This window comes from Tamandua tetradactyla, chromosome 1, assembly GCF_023851605.1.
Source record: "Tamandua tetradactyla isolate mTamTet1 chromosome 1, mTamTet1.pri, whole genome shotgun sequence".
Lineage (NCBI taxonomy): Eukaryota > Metazoa > Chordata > Mammalia > Pilosa > Myrmecophagidae > Tamandua > Tamandua tetradactyla.
In genome coordinates, this window is record NC_135327.1 from 204,203,172 (window position 1) to 204,221,510 (window position 18,339).

Here is an 18,339-nt window from a genome sequence, read left to right on the forward strand (position 1 = left end):
TGCTTGGTGCATTTCTAGTACAGGTGTCTAATTAAGGGGCATTATTGTTCCCACAAATGAAAAATCATGTAGGAATATTCAATCACAACCTCCCCACTTCTTTTTTTTTCCTATGGGAAAACAGGGAAACTGACAATCACATGAAGAATGGAGTGTGAAGGGAGAGAGGGGCAGACATATGACAGAAAGATTAAATGAGTATTTGGTTGATGGTGTTATTGCAAAAGCCCTAGCACCATCGTAGTTATCACTGCACTATTTCACCCCCATCAAATCCTCTTCACTTCCTGGGTAGCTAAAGACCAAATAACACCATATCTGCCCTTAGAGAAAAGAGAAAAAATGTAACTTATATTACCTTTGTTGGACAAGGGACATATCCAACACTCACAAACCAATATCGGGAACTACCATCAAGGTCATAAATGAGGGAGGAAGAGAGGAGGTTAACTTTGGCAGCTTTTGCAGTTCATGTGTCTGTATGTGTATGCATACAAGTTAGTTCAATCTAGCAAACACTTTCCAAGGACCTTATATAATTTAGGCACTGTACCAGCTGGTAAGGTATAAAAACAGAGTTTTTAGTATAGTGAAGAGAGAGAAACACATAGGTAATTTTCTATATAATGTGGTAAGTGATACACAAGGACTATAGGAGCAGAGAAGTGGAGGGTGGGGTAGGTAGGGGCTACAGAAGGGAATGAACTAACATAATCTGGAAATCTGGAGAAGACTTCTTGGGGGAAATGATGCCTGAACTGAGTCTTCAGTAATAAGAAAAAAAAAAAAGTAAGGAAGGGTATCCCAGCTAGAGGGAATGTTTGAGCAAAGTTTGTACAGCAAAAGAGCTTCCTGGAAGAACAGAGAACCACAAATGGGTTGATGTTACCAGCAGGGAGCTGGAATAAACTGTGGCTGAGTGACAGAGGGAAAGGTAGGGCATTTGGAGTCCAGAGGGCCTAGGCTTGAGCCCCTGGGGACTATAAGAGTTAAGTCCCTCATCTATAAAATGAATCATATGATTATTTTTAATCCTCAGGGAATCTCAGAGAGGTTTTAGTGAAAAAATGTAAAACATCATATAATTGCCATTACTGCATTCATTCATTAAAAATGTATTGAGATCTGCCATGTGCCAGGCACTACCGCATTCAGCCACAAATAAGATTGGCTCCTGCCTTTGTTTTTTAGCAGCTATCACCATCATGGACTTTACCCAAGGTGTCACTTCTCTGAATATTGTGAACTGTGCCCATTAAAATAGCACCATCTTTCCCTTGTTCTAGAGTAATACAGGCTATCAATCCATACTTCTCCTGTACGACTGCTCTCAGTGAAGCTGAAATTGGACTGGCCAGCCCATGTGAGGTGGAAGCAGGAGTCACTGGCTGTTGTGGACACTCAGTTCAAACCTGCGTCATCCCTTCGAGAAAAAGTGAGAACCAACCTCCTAAACACTTCTTAGTCGTCAACTGAGAACACTGGCTACCCCGGAAGACTTGAATATGACCTTAACAATCTACTCTGAAGAATGAGTCAGTTTGTTATTGAGGAAGAGATTCCCAGAGATGCTGACTAATTTAGCATTGGATCTTTTGAAATGGGTCCCATGTCCTAGTGTCTCATCAGCATCACCGTAACAGGCTGCAGAAATAAGTGAGTTGAGGATTTGGTTTAATAAGTAAAATTTGTAACCTGCTTCACTAAACCAGCTGTATCTATATGAATCTTAGTCATCAGCTAGCATCAACTGTGAAGTCCTGAGTGTGGGCTCATTTCAGTACCTGGGACTAGGGGATCTCTACTGAGAATATAGAAGGTGAAGCTTTGCCTGAAGGCTTATGCTCCAAAAGTACAATCTCAGTAGCTGAAACACATCCCTCTCCAGAAATTCTTTCCCTCTCCACTTCATTTTGGCAGTTGTAGACACATCTCAGGAATGTTGGTTTCCAAATTCCAGGAAAATCATCTCAGAATTGTTCATTATTCTATTGATGACACCAGGAAAGGTGAAAACAACAATAAAAATGGATTTAGCACACTCCTCACACACAGGGAATAAGCATCAGATTTGGGATTCACTTTTTTTTTTTTTTTTTTTGTCTTTCAGGACTGTGGATGAAGGAAAGAGAACTAACATTTATTGAGCATCATCAAGGCAGCAGGAATTTTACATGTGGGACCCCATTTAAGCTTCATAATCACAGTAAGAGCTGTGGAAAATAAGGTTCAGAGACATAAGATAGTTCATTTGAGGCCCCAAGGCCAGTAAGTAGAAGTGTAAGGAGCTGATATCACAACACAATCCCAGTATTTCTGACTCCAAAGCCTGTACTCTTGTTAAGACATTTTGCTGCCCTCCCCTGAGCCGTGATGGAAGAGAGTGGAGTCACCCTGAGAATTGTGTTCTCTTCTCTCTCTCTCTCTCTGGTAAAAACTGGGACCAGGACCAAGTTCGCAGAAAATCAAGAATTCAATTTTAGGTATAAAAGGTTTGAGAGGCCTAAAAGACACCCAAGCAGATATATAGAATGGGTTGGCCATACAAGTCTGGAATGGAGAAAGAAAACAGAATTAGAATGATAGATTCATTAGTTTTCATGCTTATTTCATGATCATGTGGAAGAGGGGATGCTGGTGGTGATGTCTGAGAAAGTATAGCCAGTGAAGTAGGAGTACCAGGTGAATCAAGTGTCACTGAAACCAGAATAAAGACAACATTTCAAGAAGTAACTCAGCAACTCTATCAAATGCTGATGGAGAGGTCAGATTCAGTGAGGATCAAGAAGTGGTTCCTGGATTAGGCAACACGAAAGTCATTGGTGAGCTTGGAAAACTCTGATCCCACCAGTGGAATGGTGGAAACGGTGAGAACAGAAGCCACGCTGAAGTGGGTGGAAGTCTGAAGGTACAGTGAGGGGATGGAGATTGAGGTGGAATAAAGGTGAGTGTCACGAGGAGGACAAAGAAAGGAGAGGCTGGGGAGCTGGATGGTTGTTGAAGTCACAGAGAATGATGACAGTGGTTGTAAAAGACAACCGTGAGAGGTGCTCAAGTTTTCAGTCAATAATGGGGAGGGATCTGGGAAAGCTGACCCAAAAGCTAAGAAGGGCTGAAGGGATATAGCCAGATAGTCTGATTAAAGAAGTAGAGAGGTTTTTACAAGATGAAAGGAAAAAACCCAAAGCCATTGATAATTCTTCTCCCTTCTGTTTATGCACACATCAACCCACCCACACACCCACCTTCCATCTATCTATCCACCCATCCACCTGTGCAGTCATCCTTGCAAACGTCTATTGAGAACCCATGTTGTACAAAAAGATAAAATAGAGCTCAGATTCATCTATCTAAAATCCTTCATAAAACCTAAAAAAAAACCTTACACATATGTAATATACTAAAGCCAGGAAAAATAATAAATTATTAGCAGAAAAATTAAAGAAATCCTAATTAATGTTTACAAGATTATGCTATCTTTGGCATCAAGGCATACTCACAACCTCAAACTCACAGTATATGCAGAAAATTAACATAGCACTTGATAATGACCTATCAGTACCTGTGCTTTGATTACAAGCAGCTGCTTCTGATTACAATCAATGAATCACTAATTTGTGCTCTGCTACAAAACAGTTGGACTCCATCTATTATTCATTCTTGATGTGAAGACCCTATTTAGAATCTACTCCTTGGATCCCTGAAGACTTCACCCTCTTGTGATATTTTGACTTGGAAGTTGGGTCTCTGAGGCCCCCTAATATCTAAGGTTACTGGTTAGATCAAGTTCATATGACAGGTGAGGACTGATTAACTTTTCAGATATTTTTTTTTATTCACTGGCTAGCATCCCTTTGAATTTTCAAAGCCTTGATGTCTTAGTCCACTTTAAACAGCCAGGGATTTGATGTCCTGAGACTTATGTTTTGATCACATAAAGCTTTTCCATAAGGATGAAAATGCTCAAATAATTCAAAGGCCCTAATTAGCCTTGTTCCTCTAAGGGAAACTTGGAGGGTGAAAGTGGGGCAATGGGAAATGCTTCAGGCTGAATTTCTCAGCTTCTTCACCAGATCTGGTGATGGCACATGGAGAGAAATTAAAATTGGAGAGAAATTAGAATGATTATTTTTTCTCCTTCTTCCTCACTCTAGAGATGAACTAGATGGAATGGCTTAAAAGCGAGATGGATTTCAATCCCCAGAAAAAAAAAAAACTAGAAGACTTCGCACTTCAGTTAACATTTGTCATAAATAAAAATCTCCCAGAACTAAAAGAGGGAATAATGGCATTTTTTATTAGGACTCCATTATAAGGAAAAACTTTTTGGGTTTTGTGTGTCTACTCCCAATGTCTCTGTACTTCAAGGTGGAAGCAGATCACAATTCTATTTCCAGTGAAGGAATGATCTTGGTGCTGACTTACTGTCAGAGAAATCATATAAAGGACTTTGCCTTTGGAGTTGTGTATTTAATCAGCAGGTCCATCTTGGGATATTAAGGGCAGGAAACTAAGACCCTGCTCCATATGACCCTCTCATTCCAACAGACTGTGAGCTCTTTCAGGACAAGGCTACGTCCTGTTTGTGTGACTCTTTATGCTTGGCATAGGGTGTGGCACATAGTTGATACTTAAGAATTATTTATTGAATAAATGAATGCTAGTATGTGGGCTACTGGAAGACTGTTATGTAGGAGCTTTTGGACTAATAGGAACTGAGATTTCCAAAAAATAAGGGGAAGGAAGGCTACCTCCCATGCTGGAGTGGATGAAAGATGAGATATGGCTACATAGGAAATTCTCAAGGTAGCAAGAACCCTGAAAGACAAGTTGCCAATTTTGGGTCATTGGTTGGCTGTTTGCTGGGTGGAAAGTTTTGGAATGTGATGCTAGAAGCTAAACTTTAATAACTTTCCAATGAGTGCTACGCCCCAATACATGGTCAGAGGACTATAGAACAACAGGAGCAAGTGACTGTAAATTCTGGTGTGGAAGAACTCTTTTCTCCTTGGTCATAGCAAGAGGAGAAGGTGGTGGTGGGGACAAAAATGCTGAATGAGGTCATTAAGTGGCAAAGTCAGCAATGACACTAATGACCACTTGGGCAGGAAAACCACAAGTGTCTTTGTCCTCACCTGTGTCACTCTGGGGAAAGACTGCAAACCTGGGGACACTTGAGGACCCAGTAACTTTACTGCCAATCAATGATATGCACCCCCTAAGCACTTGGCAGACTTCACCCCTACTTCAAGGCAACTAGGCCCATGGAAAACAGGATCATACATCTTGGCATTCTGCAGTTTCTCCTTTTGTTACTTGGAATCCTGATCTTTAGCTGGGCAAAGGATCACCCAATATAAAGTTTCTATTTCCTAGTCACTTTTGCAGCTAGATATGTGTCATGTTCAGGTTCATGTGTCAACTTGGCCATGTGGTGGTACCTGTTTGGTTGGGCAAGTGCTGGCATGTCTGTTGCAATGAGGACATTTCATAGAACTAAATCACGATTACGTCAGCTGCATCCACACCTGATTCCATTTGTAATCAGCCAAGAGGAGTGTCTTCTGCAATGAGGAATGCTTAATCTAATCACTGGAAACCTTTTAAGGAGGATTCAGAAGAGAGAGGCTCTCTTCCTGCTTCGGCCGGCAAGCCTCTACTGTGGAGTTCATCCAGACCCTCCAGAGGAATCATTGGCTTCACAGCCTGCCCTGTGGATTTTGGACTCTGCAGTCCTATGGTTACATGAAACACTTTATAAATTTTATATCTGTGAGTGTTTCCTGTTGATTATGTTTTTCTAGAGAACCCTAACTAATACAATTTGTTACCGGAGAGTGGGGTGCTACTGCTGCATTTAGCAAATACCAAACATGTTGGAACGGCTTTTTAAATGGATAAGGGGAAGATTCTGGAAGAGTTGTGAGAAGCTCGACAGAGAAGGCCTAGAATGCTTTGAAGAGACTGTTGGCAGAAATGTGGACCCTAAAGACACTTCTGATAAAGCCTTAGACAGAAATGAGGGGTGTGTTGTTATAGACTGGAAGGAAGAAGAGCCTTGTTTTAAAATGGCAGAAAATCTGGCAAAACTGACTAGTGGCTTTGCCTGGAAGGCTGATTTTAAAAGCCATGAACTTGGATATTTAGCAGAAGAGATCTCCAAATTAAATGCTGAAGGTGCAGCCTGGTTTCTCCTCACAGCTTATAGTGAAATGCAACAGGAAACAAATAAACTGAGAACTGAACTCCTGGGTATAAAGAAACTAGAAACTGATATTCTGGAAATTTTTGGGCTTTCAGGAGGGGAAACCCCAGAGAATAGTGTCCCACATGAAGATCTGGACAAATGTGGAACCAATGAACCATTTCAGAGAAAGCCAGGATTGGAGATGGAGTTATCCAGGAAGGATTTGTGGAAACTCCTTATGTCTGATGGGCATGATCCAAAGCTACTGCATAGAAAGCCAACGAAAGTGCTGTGGGACCTGTATAAACACACCCGCTGCCTGTCTGAACTGGGGGGTGCAGAGAAGGGACACTACTGGAGGAAAAATAACTTCAGAGGCAAAACCATGGAGGCCAGGGTTTGAAGTCAAGAATCCTCGGGCCAGGAGAGCGGACCCACCCAAGCCCTTGGAGAGGGTGAGTTTGCCCCAAAGTCAGAGGATGGGCCTTCCACCTCACTGCAGTGGAAGAGTCATGCTGCCTCAGGCCTTGGAGAGGGTGAAGACATTACTTGGGGTTTGGGGACAGCCAGGCTGCTACCACATGGAGGGGTTAAGCATGTGCCCCGGAGATGGCAGAGAGCCCGGGTGCCACCCCGATCCTTGGAGAGAGTGGAGCCAAGAAAAAGGTGGTCTCCCCAATGTCCCCCAAGGTTGCATTAGGAGAGAGGCAGGCCTCTGTATAGGCCTTTGGAAAGGGTGGGACTGCCACTTTCAGAAGCCCCGAAGATAAATGACTCTCAGACTTTGAAATCTAATGATCTTTGCCCTGCGGGTTTTTGAAACTGTGTGGGTCCAGTGACCCCCATGTTCTTTCTTCCCGATGGAAACATGTATATGTATCCTATGAATATTCCTCCTTTGTATGTTGGCAACAAATATCTTGTCATGAGTTTCAAAAGTCCAGAGCAAAATGAGAAAATTTTGCCTTAGGATTGCCCATGCCTTTAACTAACTTTGATGAGACTTTGTACTGCTTTTAATTTTGTATTAATCTTGTATTTGAAATGTTACTGGAATGGTTTAAGGTTCTCTGATATTGTTATGGAATGAATGTATTTTGTATATGGGGAAAACATGTCTTTTTTAGGGTCCAGAGGGTGGAATGTGCTGGTTTGAAATGATATATGTACCCTAGAAAAGCCATGTTTTAATCCTAATCCCATTTTGTAAAGGCAGCCGTTTCTTCCCATCCCTATGCAGTAGTGTATGCTTGAAACTGTAATTAGATCATCTCCCTGGAGATGTGATTTAATCAAGAGTGGTTGTTAAACTGGATTAGGTAGAGGCGTGTCTCCACCTGTTTGGGTGGGTCTTGATTAGTTTCTGGAGTCCTATAAAAGAGGAAACATTTTAGAGAATGAAGGAGATTCAGGGAGAGCAGAGAATGCTTCAGCCCCACAAGGCAGAGAGTCCATGAGCCAGTGACCTTTGGAGATGAAGAAGGAAAATGCCTCCCAGGGAGCTGCATGAAACCAGAAGCCAGGAGAGAAAGCTAGCAGATGTGCCCTTGTAGCTGAGACAGAAGCCCTGACTGTGTTCGCCATGTGCCTTCTCACTTGAGAACGAAACCCTGAACTTCATTGGCCTTCTTGAACCAAGGTATCTTTCCCTGGATGGATGCCTGTGATCGGACATTTCTATAGACTTGTTTTAACTGGGACATTTCCTCGGCCTTAGAACTGTAAACTAGCAATTTATTAAATTCCCCTTTTTAAACACCATTCCATTTCTGGTATATTGCACTCTGGCAACTAGCAAACTAGAACAACACGTGACTAAGTTCTGGCCAAAATAATATAAGTGGCAGTGTTGTATGCTACTTCTAGGAAGTGTCTCAAAGTAAGGAGATATGCCATCCTTTGATTCTCTCCCCTTACTGCTAGTTGGAATATGAACTTGATGGCTGGAGTTTGAGCAACCATCTTGGATCTTGAGGAGGAAGTCGTGCTGTGCATACTGCAGCAACAAGATAAAATGTCCTATGTTTCTTGTACCTCATATGAGAATAATTTTTAACAATAAGTTATGGGAGTGCTATATGATTCTTGGATCGCCTGCCTCCAGACTTTTTTCTTCCATAAGAAATGAAAATAAATTTCTAACTTGTTTAAGCCACTATAATTTTGGATTTTCAGTCACACTCGGCCACACTAATCCTGACTAATACATGCATGTTTGCCAGTGAATGGATTATCCTCTCAAATATGTCAACATGCCAAGTCAATTTCTGAATCACACTTTTGAAAAATAAAGGATTATATGTCAAGGGGACAAAGTTAAATATGGCACCATTAGGAAGAACTTTGTCCACGTTTATCCTATGTCTTAGTCTATACCAGGGGACCCTAAATAATAGGTTGATATCTATTGGCAGATCTCAAAGTCATATTCTGTAGACAAGAAGCCATGTGTTGTAAGCTGGTTAATTTTGGCACCATTCCTCTTTCAATATGGCAAGGATTTCTAGGGCGGGGACCAGAACTGACCCTCGTCCCCTTCCTTGTTTCATCTTCCAGCTTCATCATCATACTCCTAGGCACCATTTGGGGACCTCGAGACTCTGGGAAACAAAAAGTAATGTTAACTTAAAAACTTTTTGGTTAATTGCAAGAGTAATAAGCTATAGAATGCTCTTTTATGTATTTAGCCAACTTCTTCGGAGGAACTCATAGTCTTCTAGTTAGCATTCTCCCCTTGCTCTCCTCCTTATATAAGAAGGTTCAAATAATCCTCTCTCCAAGTCATCAGGGTGCTAGTAAATAACAATGACAACATAACAGTGATTATAATGATTACAATGACAACACTTTATTAAATGGGTATTGTGCTAAGCACACTGCAAACACAGTCATATTTAATCCTCATGTGAAATAGACAGGGTAGTTATTACTCTTCCCATTTTACAGATGAGGACCCTGGTGATGTGAGTTGGCTATAGATCGGAGCTACTGCTGGGGAACTTCAGAGTGTTCAAAAGAGAATGATGAGTCCTTACTGCAGAAGGAGTAGGGAATGAGGTATCCAGCGGAGCGGGTAGAACATGGCTTTAAGAAGTCAAAGACCTCCCTTTGAGAGCATGGAACAACAGAATTAGGAAAGAATGTTTATTACTAAATAAGGTGCCCACATATGCCCCGTATAGCATGCTTAATCAATCTGTTAAAGCACCAAAGGGGTCTGTATTTAACTAGCTCCATAAAGAAAGGGTCCAAGGGAGCCTTTTAAAGATGTGGTGGTATCTAAAAGTGATGCCATATATGCTGACACATACAGCATTCATGTGAACAGTTATCGGTCATCTTATCTAGACATTCATTCAGCCTTTGAACTTCACTAACACATCACTACCTAGGCATTCTGAAGTTACTATATTATATTTTGATCATGTCGGCTGCTTATGAATTTTAATATCTAAACATCTTCATAAAGCCAACCCTAACACCTGTATAAATGTTAAAAGAAAAAAAAAACTGATGTAGCCCTCAAGAATTCTATGGTATTCTGTAATTAGCTTTTTCTGGAGATTTTCAAATTAATACTCTGCATTTGAGGTTTTCCTTTTATGCTTCAGTATATTTTCATATGATCTCATTCTACTCTTACACCAGTCTTGAGAGGTAGGATATCCATTTTATGGAGGAAAGAACAGAGACATAGTGCCACATACATAGTTTCGTGTGGTCATTCGGTGATGAAGGTGCCTAAGAAAAGGGCTCAGATCTGTACTGGTAGGAGGGTGTTCCCCTTGAAGCTTCTCCTGGTCCTGAGACTCCAGCAAAGCATCGTATCAAGCATCCAGTACATTCATTTCTCCCCTGATAACATAAACTTGTCCTTCAAATTCATACAGCATAAGGGATAACACAGAGCTCACAAGGGAGTGGCTTAGCATTTTCAGAAATTTAACTTTGCTTCACTGCTGTTCCCTGAGTGAGGACTGTGGGCCAGGCACGGTGTTGGGTGCCAGAAACACAAGGACTATTAAAGGCACCTTCACCCCATGACTCATCCCTGACATTTACCAGTCTGAAAAATGAGAACGCACCGGCTCTGTCCTCACCCAACCCCAGTGCTCTCGGTTTGGGGGATTATTGCTGTATCATGAGTTATTTTCAGAGGATCAGTGGCTTCAAGGAACTGCCCTTTTTTATTTTGTTTTTCTCAAAAAGGTTGGAATAAAGAAAATGCCTTCTGCATGTAGACACCCGTGGGATGCTGGAGAGCTGAGGGAGGCCTCTGCCAGGCAGTTGCCATGGAGGGTCACTTCAAACAGCACTGAGTGGGTGGAAGTGTCAGGCCTCTGCCCCTGGCAGCTCCGGGCAGGAGTTGTTTCTATAGCAGGATCTATTTGCCCTAATTACTGTTAAAGTGCCATCCATCCATCGCTTCAGGAAACGCTCAGCTCACCAACATGTCTCTGCTCTGGGCACAGGCCCGATGATATCACCCACATGAAATGTCATAGACAGTTGGGGTCAAGGGACAAAGATTGGGACTGGGGAGGCCTGCAGGGAGTGGGGTGGGGGTGGCCGGAAATAATCCAGTAAACAGAGATGAGAAAATGTAGGCCCCACCTTATATTATACCCACAATTCTCTTTTGCGGGGTGACTTGAAAGCTAGTGAGGAAAGAGGTGGAAAAAAATATGATTTTCCTAAGAACACTATATTTTAAGTTAACAGAAATCATTTTGATTAAGTTCTCAAGCTTAATGGGCCTGTGTAAACCTTCCAGAAGGATTATCTCTCCCAGACCCCCACCCGTAACCTAATCAATTCAGGGCAGGGTTGCTCACCCTTCACACAATTCGCATTTTGGTCCAGGTAACTCTTTGCTGTGGGGGCCGGCCTGTGCATTGCAGGATGCCCAGCAGCCTCCTAGGCATCTATCCGCTAGATGCCACTAGCACCACCCATTTCCCACCCCACCCCACACCAAGTCATTGCCAAGTGTCTCCTGGAGATCAAACCACCCATATGCTAAACCTCTGACTTGGAATGATTTTTCTGCCAGCCAAGTTTGGGTGTATAGGCTCAAGGTCTTATCCATGGAAACTACTTTGATGTTAACTCACAGACCTAAGCCTCTGGGCAGGGCTGGTGATTTGAGACTTGTGCCCATATTGCCTGACCCAAGAAGCACCACAGGATCACCACCATGAGCCTCTCCCCCGGAGACAAAAATATTTCATCTACTCCACATGGGTAAGGAAGGGAAGGCAACAGACGCACAATCAGTTCGTGCTCACAACAAACTCAGTGACCTCAGATGGGTTGCCTGGAATTTCTGGGCCTTAACTTTTCTCAACTATAAAAGGTGGTTTGAATCAAATGAGTACAGTTGTCTAAGGGATCTAAGGTTCTCTGGTCTGTGATTACCAGTCTATAAACATTTCCCAGAGTCACCTCAATTTCTGAGCACCCTCCCCTGCATAACAATATAAAGAGAGCAGACTCAACCCATGGTGCTGATTAGAGAGTAGGGCAATGGGCAAAAGGTAAGTTAAGTGATGTTACTTGAGGACTAGAGGGGGAGGAATGGGGCAGAAAATGTTTCTTTTTTTTAGAATAAGGAGATGGAGCCAGAAGGCACCAATGAAGACACAACATCTTGGGAGGGAAGGGATGGAAAGATTACTCAAAAGAGCAATATAAGTTAGTAAGAGGGCCCAGTATTGCTTTTGCCTGACCAGATTTTGTAATCAGAATACCTGATCCACGCTAGCTGCTACCACTTTCCAGGTGTGAGTGATGTTGGGTAGAATTACTAAGCTTCTCGGTACTTCAGTTTCCTCCTTTGTGAAATTCAGAGCAATAAAATGAACGGTGTCATAGGTTTGTTATGAGAGTAAAATGGAATAATTCATCTGAAGTATCCATGTCTTTGACGAAGACCAACTGTGACTATCATAGTCTGACAGCTTCTCAATAACTACACGGCCATCCAGCGTGATCCTCATCCAAATACCTGTTATGGTTTGCCTGGAGCCTACTTGTGTCCTATTGCAAGAGTCAAATGTTGAACATTCAGACTTTTTATGAGCCCATTGTTAAAGGGTTGACAGCTTGCAATTGGCCACGAGGGGGATATTTACACCATGGAAATTTAGGGCTTTAGTTTAGAGAGCTTGTTTGCCAGTATATCCCTTTGTTGGGAACACTCTACCAGGCTACAAAGTTATGGAGTGATATAGGTTTGATCACGTCCTCTAAGCCGGGAGATTCTTAGTTATTTGTGGGTGTGCTTTTTTCCTGCAGGCAGTTGGGGATGGGTGGGATATGGATCCAGGCACATCCACTATTTTGCAAATATTGTCGGGAGCTTTGTAAACTAAGATTTTCATTATGTTACTCCAGGTCCCCAGGTTAAGAATCAGCTCTGGGTGTTTGCTGTGTACCAGGGAATCTAGAGCATGTTGATATGGAGGTGAGTATCCCAGAATCACCCTAGGGGGATTTTTTAAATTACAGTTTCATCTGCTTTCTAGAGATTCTGGTCCCCCCTTCCCTTATCACGAAGGGAGATATGCCCTTTCCCCATCCCCTGCCCATCTGAGCATACTGTGAGCCATCGTCAGTCACTACACTGGTAGAGTGGGGCAGGGAAGGGACACAGGGTGCTGCTACTCTTTGGCCTGTAATAGTCCCAAGGAGAGACAACTCCTTCTCCAGAAGTTGCTCACAACTTTTTTTTTCAATATCCCTGTCTATCTTTATGCACAGTCCAAGAACATTCTGTGGCTCTTAACTTCATACGCAAAAAGGGACTTTAAGAAAATTAACAATCAAGGCCTCTTTGTAGAGTTTTACTAAGCACAAGCCTTTAATTTTCCCTAAACAAAACACTAAAACACATTAAAGCCTGGATCATTAAGCACAGTTACAAGGGTATTGGGACAGCCTTCCATTTGTCCTAGTCTTGAAGGGCAAAGAAGGGAGAACAGAGAGCCTAAAGGAAAGGGGTGCGTCAAGGCTCAGAAGGGAAGAAATTAAATCATGTTTCCCAGACTGTGTGGGTTCACATGGGGGGCCCAAGGCAGGGCACTGGACAGCCCCTCATTAGCCGAGCACGTGCGCTGAGCAAGAGTCTGAAAAGGAGGTTTCCTAACCGCCTTGGGGGGGTACACTGAGTTTAAATGTGCGTTAACCAGGGGGAGTGGTAAGTGCTGATAAAAGTATTACACCCAGTCAGAGCCTAGCAGTAGTGGAAAGAACCAAAAAGAGGCCGTCTAGTTTGGCAAAGTCATTTTAGCGGACAAGGCATCAGGGTTATTTGGGGAAGAGCCAAATCTAGAATCTGGTTCTTATGTTCCTATTGCTTTCCTCCCACACTGCATTTCTTCTCTTTCACTGCTCCTATTTCAGGCTAAGACTCAAAATGAAATTCGATCCATTGCATGTATTTTGTCTTCAAAAAAGACCACAGTGGTTGCCACATGTAACTACTTGATCTCAACTGGAAAGAATATTACATTAGTCTTGGTCTTCCTTCCTTCCAAGATTAATTTTTCCCCAAATTCAGATGGGAGTGGGTGTCAGCCAGATTCTCCGAGTTAGTAGAAAACTCAGTGTATAAACCCCACGATGCCTTACACAAATTAATAAAATGGGATGGCCTAGGTGATTTTCTGTGCTCTTTCCATATACATAATCACTGTTCAGTTTAGGTCCCTGTGAGACTTGGGTGTGCATCAAGAAAAGGGCACAAGGGGGCAGAGAGGAAAGGGCTTTCCAAAGTAGAGGCAGGTTTGATGACTGGTCCTCTGCTCCAACCTGAGGTCAGAGGTGATAAAATGATGGATGCAGACTTATAGGAGTGTGATTTAGCCAAAGAAATAAGGTTCTGGTCTGCTTTTCTTAGAATAAAAATCTCCTAAAATGAAGATAATACCATCACTCCCCTTAGGGAGTGACCTAAGAGACTCTAAGCCTCTCTTGGCCTCAGGTTCCATATTTGAAAAATGGGTACAATTTCATAGTCTTGTTAGGAGACTTTACATGAGATAACAAATATCAAGTACTTAGCCTAGAGCCTGGCTAAATGTTAGCTGGGTTATTATCATACATACAATATGTTTGCTAAATGAAAAAGTAAATCATGGCATGCCCAAATCCTACTGCTACAAAATTTTTGAGATATCGTAATGAAGAATCAGAAAGGTTAATTGACTTATTTACAGCAATTTAACTAGTTGCTGGAACCATAAACTATATTTCCTAACTGCTAAGTGTCTGCTAGATTCTAAAGGTACTGAGTAACTAATAATCACAATAGAAGAAAGGATTAGATTCAGAAATAGGAGATTTGGTAGTCTCTCCTAGTGCTAGTCAATCGCATGCATTTAGACAAGTTAAATAACTTATTTATAACTTTTTCTCTATCTACCAAACAGGATTAATAAATATCCATTCTAATGCCATTCATTGCTCATCCATTTAGCCTTTAACAATAATCTATTGAAGTTCCTATTTTATGGAAGACCCCATGCAACCTCTAGGAATATAGACAAGATAGATGTGCCCTGGTCAGACAGAGTTCAAAGTCTACTGGGAGACAGAGAGATGGAAGCAGGTGATTACAACATATTTTGATAAATGCCAGGACAGAGGATGCTCAGGGCGCAGAGCACCTTCCCCAGACCAACCTGCTACTGCAGCAGTGTTGGTATCTCAGGCAGGCTGAGGCTTCTAAATTTTTTTTTCTATAGCCATAGTCTTCCTTTTCTGACCCTGTCTGGACACTGACATTTGTCTTTGCCTTAGATAAGTGACTTTCTTTGGATGTGATGCTGAACTGAGTGCTAGTAAGCAACCCCATATAAAAGTAAGGTAAAATGCTAGTTTGTGGAGCAAGAAATCAAACATAAGATGAATCTCCATTTCAACAACCTCATGGCCCATCCACAGTCCTGGCTGTCTAAGCTCTGCTTCCCAGTCCCTCTTGTCATGTGTGCTGTCAATACCAAGAGGATGAAGCAAAAGGAAATGTTTAGAGATGTTATAATAGCTCATACAGAGATATGGATAAAGGTCCTGGCTATTGCAGATATGAATAATTAATTAAATACCTGTTTAAATCAAATACCTTAATACCACTAAGCTTCTCTTGGCCTCAGGTTCCGTATCTGAAAATGGGTACAATTTTATAGTCTTATTTTCCATGAAATGACACACATCAAGTACTTAGCCTAGAGCCTGGTTAAATGTTAGCTGGATTATTATCATACATACAATATGTTTGCTAAATGAAAGGTAAATCACAGCATGTCCAAATCCTACTATCACATAATTAGTAGTAATGTTAAACAAAACCAGGCTGACTTAAATCTACAGCAAAGTACCAACTCCCTGCAAAGGAGTTGACAAATTACAGGGTACATGTCTGGGTCACTAGCTCCTGAATATGCCCATTTCAGAAGAAAGGGGGCCGGCAGTGGAAAAATTTCATGATGCCACTCAGTTTTATTTGTGTATGCCATGTACAAATTTATCACCAAAAGGGTAAGTCATTTGGATTTGTACATTCAGTAAAGAGATGGCATCACTGTTTCTTCAAACTACATTTCTTTATGTATCGAAGTTTTCATAATTTTCTAAGGGAAATTGATTACATCCCCATCTTAAAACTAAACACAATTTTAATTTCAAATGCATTCAGAGTGTTTCCTTTCATGTCGCATTTGCTGATGTTAGCATAAGATACAACTGAGTGCTAGCTAGATGCTCATGAGCCAGAACTTTAATTTTGAAATATGTAATACATTTTTAATAAGGACAACAAAAGTTCTTTCTTTAGAAATGTATTTTAAAGCGTCCATAATAAACTGAGTTCTACAAAGAGAAGCTACTTAAAGTAAAAAACAAAACTCAAGGACTCCATGCTCAAAGCAATTGCTTAAGCAGTTGCATATCTAAAAATTGAATTTGCTAGAATGCAAAAGAAAACAATAGATTTTGCTGGTGATTCATAAACTTGATTGGTAAAAGGAAATATGGTGAACATCGAGCATTCCAATCTTGAACAGGTCATGATCTAGGGGAACTTTCTTTTGTAATCACCCTGTACTTAAGGCCACATATGTGATCATCTATTTATGCAAGTATAGGAGCATGTGACTAGGTTTGAAAACTTCCTGTTTGCAAATCTGTACACCAAAGGCTGTCAATAATATGTAAGTTATGTTAAATGGTGTACATGCTTTATTTTCTAGGATATTTAAGGCTCTAGCAAGACTGACAAGGAAAATCTGATGTTAAGTTACGTTTATGGAGGACTCCTTGAAGAATGCAAAAGCTACCACAACTCTGGAAGCCAAAACAACTTCACAACTGAAAGAACCAATGACACCACCATGCTTTCCTCCCCTGCTCAAGAATGTGGCTGCAAAAAAGGGCCGAGGCACCAGAATGATCTGAAGTGGTAAAAGGGAAGACATCTGCATTAAAAATCCCCCCAAGAAAAGTTCTACTCTGATCTTCCTCATATATCATGGTTATTAACATTGTTAATAATCATATCATTTTAATAATTACATGATTAATAATAATATTAACAATTAACATTGTTTTGGAGATCAGTACCTTTGACCTTGAGAACATGTTCTCCTATTCAGGCATCCAATCTTTCATGGCATATAACCTTCACTACTCCACAGCAGCCACCTACTCTCTCAGCAATTCCTTAGACCAAGACATCACCTGGACTTACCCCTGAGAGGACCAGTTTACCTATCTTACTCTCAGGGAACAGTCTCCGGTCTTCAAGCCAGTTCTCTCAAAAATATGGTGTGATGACTTCACCAGAACCCCTGGACTGTAGGAGACTCTTCTTCTCCCTAGTATCTATCAACACCTTCCTGCATTTGTCCCCTTCCCTTTCCATTATTCTGTCCTGCCGGTGTCCTTGACCTCCTTGCCAGATTCTTATTGTTTGGTTCCAAATGCTTAGTAAACTCCAAGACTGGATGAAACTGTGTTGGCTTCTTGCATGTGCATGTCAGCCGCCGAGCATCACTGAGAACATGAGGGTCCTAGGAATTCATGGTTCTCCTCTCCAGGGCTAGAGGGCTCTCCTGGACCCACCACAGTTGCCTGGTTAGTGTTCGCTCCCATTCCTTCCTTCTTGCTTTTAAAGAGGCATGTGGTGAAAGGTAGCAGGGAACAGGATGTTCTTAGAGTCTCACGCTATCATCCTACAAATAGCTGATTCACTATAAAGGAAAGAAGTTACCTTTATAATAGAGTAATGTGGTAGACACCACTTTTACTGACTGATCAAATAGACTTGCCCAAACTGAGAAGTGATGGCATATTGTCTTCTGCCGTGATGCAATAGGAAGCACGCCACATTGCCTATGGAGAACTCTTGTTGAAATCTTTAGTCTGAATCTAATCAATGTGGAAACAGACAAACTTAGTTCAAACAATATTCTACAAGACAACTGATCTAGTTTCTTTAAAAATTTTCCTGAAATTAGGAAACTGTTTAGAAACATAAGTCATTACTGTAGCAATGCAGATAATTTATAAGAACTTTCTACTTGATATTTGAGAACATTCATAGTTTTGACAGCTGATCAAATAGTATCTAACTTAGATACCATTTAAGATGGTATCTAAATTCTTAGAATTTAAGATGGGATCTAAATTCTTAGAATTTAAGAACTTTGCTATCTGAATTATAGATTTTTTCCCTTGTTGCCTTAATTTTAAATTGGTTTATTAAACTTACTGTGCAAACATAGATTTTACAATGATTATATGGATATTTTATTAAAATATGCTTGTGGTTAAGCTAACTAAGATAGCCATTTTTGGTGGTTCTACGTGTATTGTTTGTTTTCTTAAATTAAAAAATTACCATGTTAGGAAAGATAAAAATAAAATAAAATAAAATAAAGAGGTGGGGAGAGTATTTGAGATGAAAGAAAATTAGAGAGATGTCAACAAAATGAAGCATTGAACCTTGATTAGAACCCAAATTAAAAGGAAAAAATAGCAATAAAAAGCATCATTAACCCAATAGGCAAAATCTGACTCTGAATTGTATGTTAAATCAATTATTGGGGGTGTGAGTATAGTTTGGTGGTAGAATTTTCACCTGTAGTGCAGGA

The 18,339-nt window shown here is 41.1% G+C and overlaps 1 protein-coding gene and 1 long non-coding RNA gene across 3 annotated transcripts in view; one reads left to right on the forward strand and one right to left on the reverse strand.

Moving 5' to 3' along the window:
• PTPRN2 (protein tyrosine phosphatase receptor type N2) overlaps positions 1-18,339 on the reverse strand; it is a 1,272,212-nt gene that overhangs the window by 319,221 nt on the left and 934,652 nt on the right. The window lies entirely within an intron of this gene.
• LOC143675040 (uncharacterized) lies at positions 1,322-17,185 on the forward strand. Its single transcript, XR_013171344.1, has 4 exons — positions 1,322-1,656; positions 2,111-2,206; positions 12,584-12,653; positions 16,438-17,185. It is a non-coding gene; the product is annotated as an uncharacterized LOC143675040 (long non-coding RNA).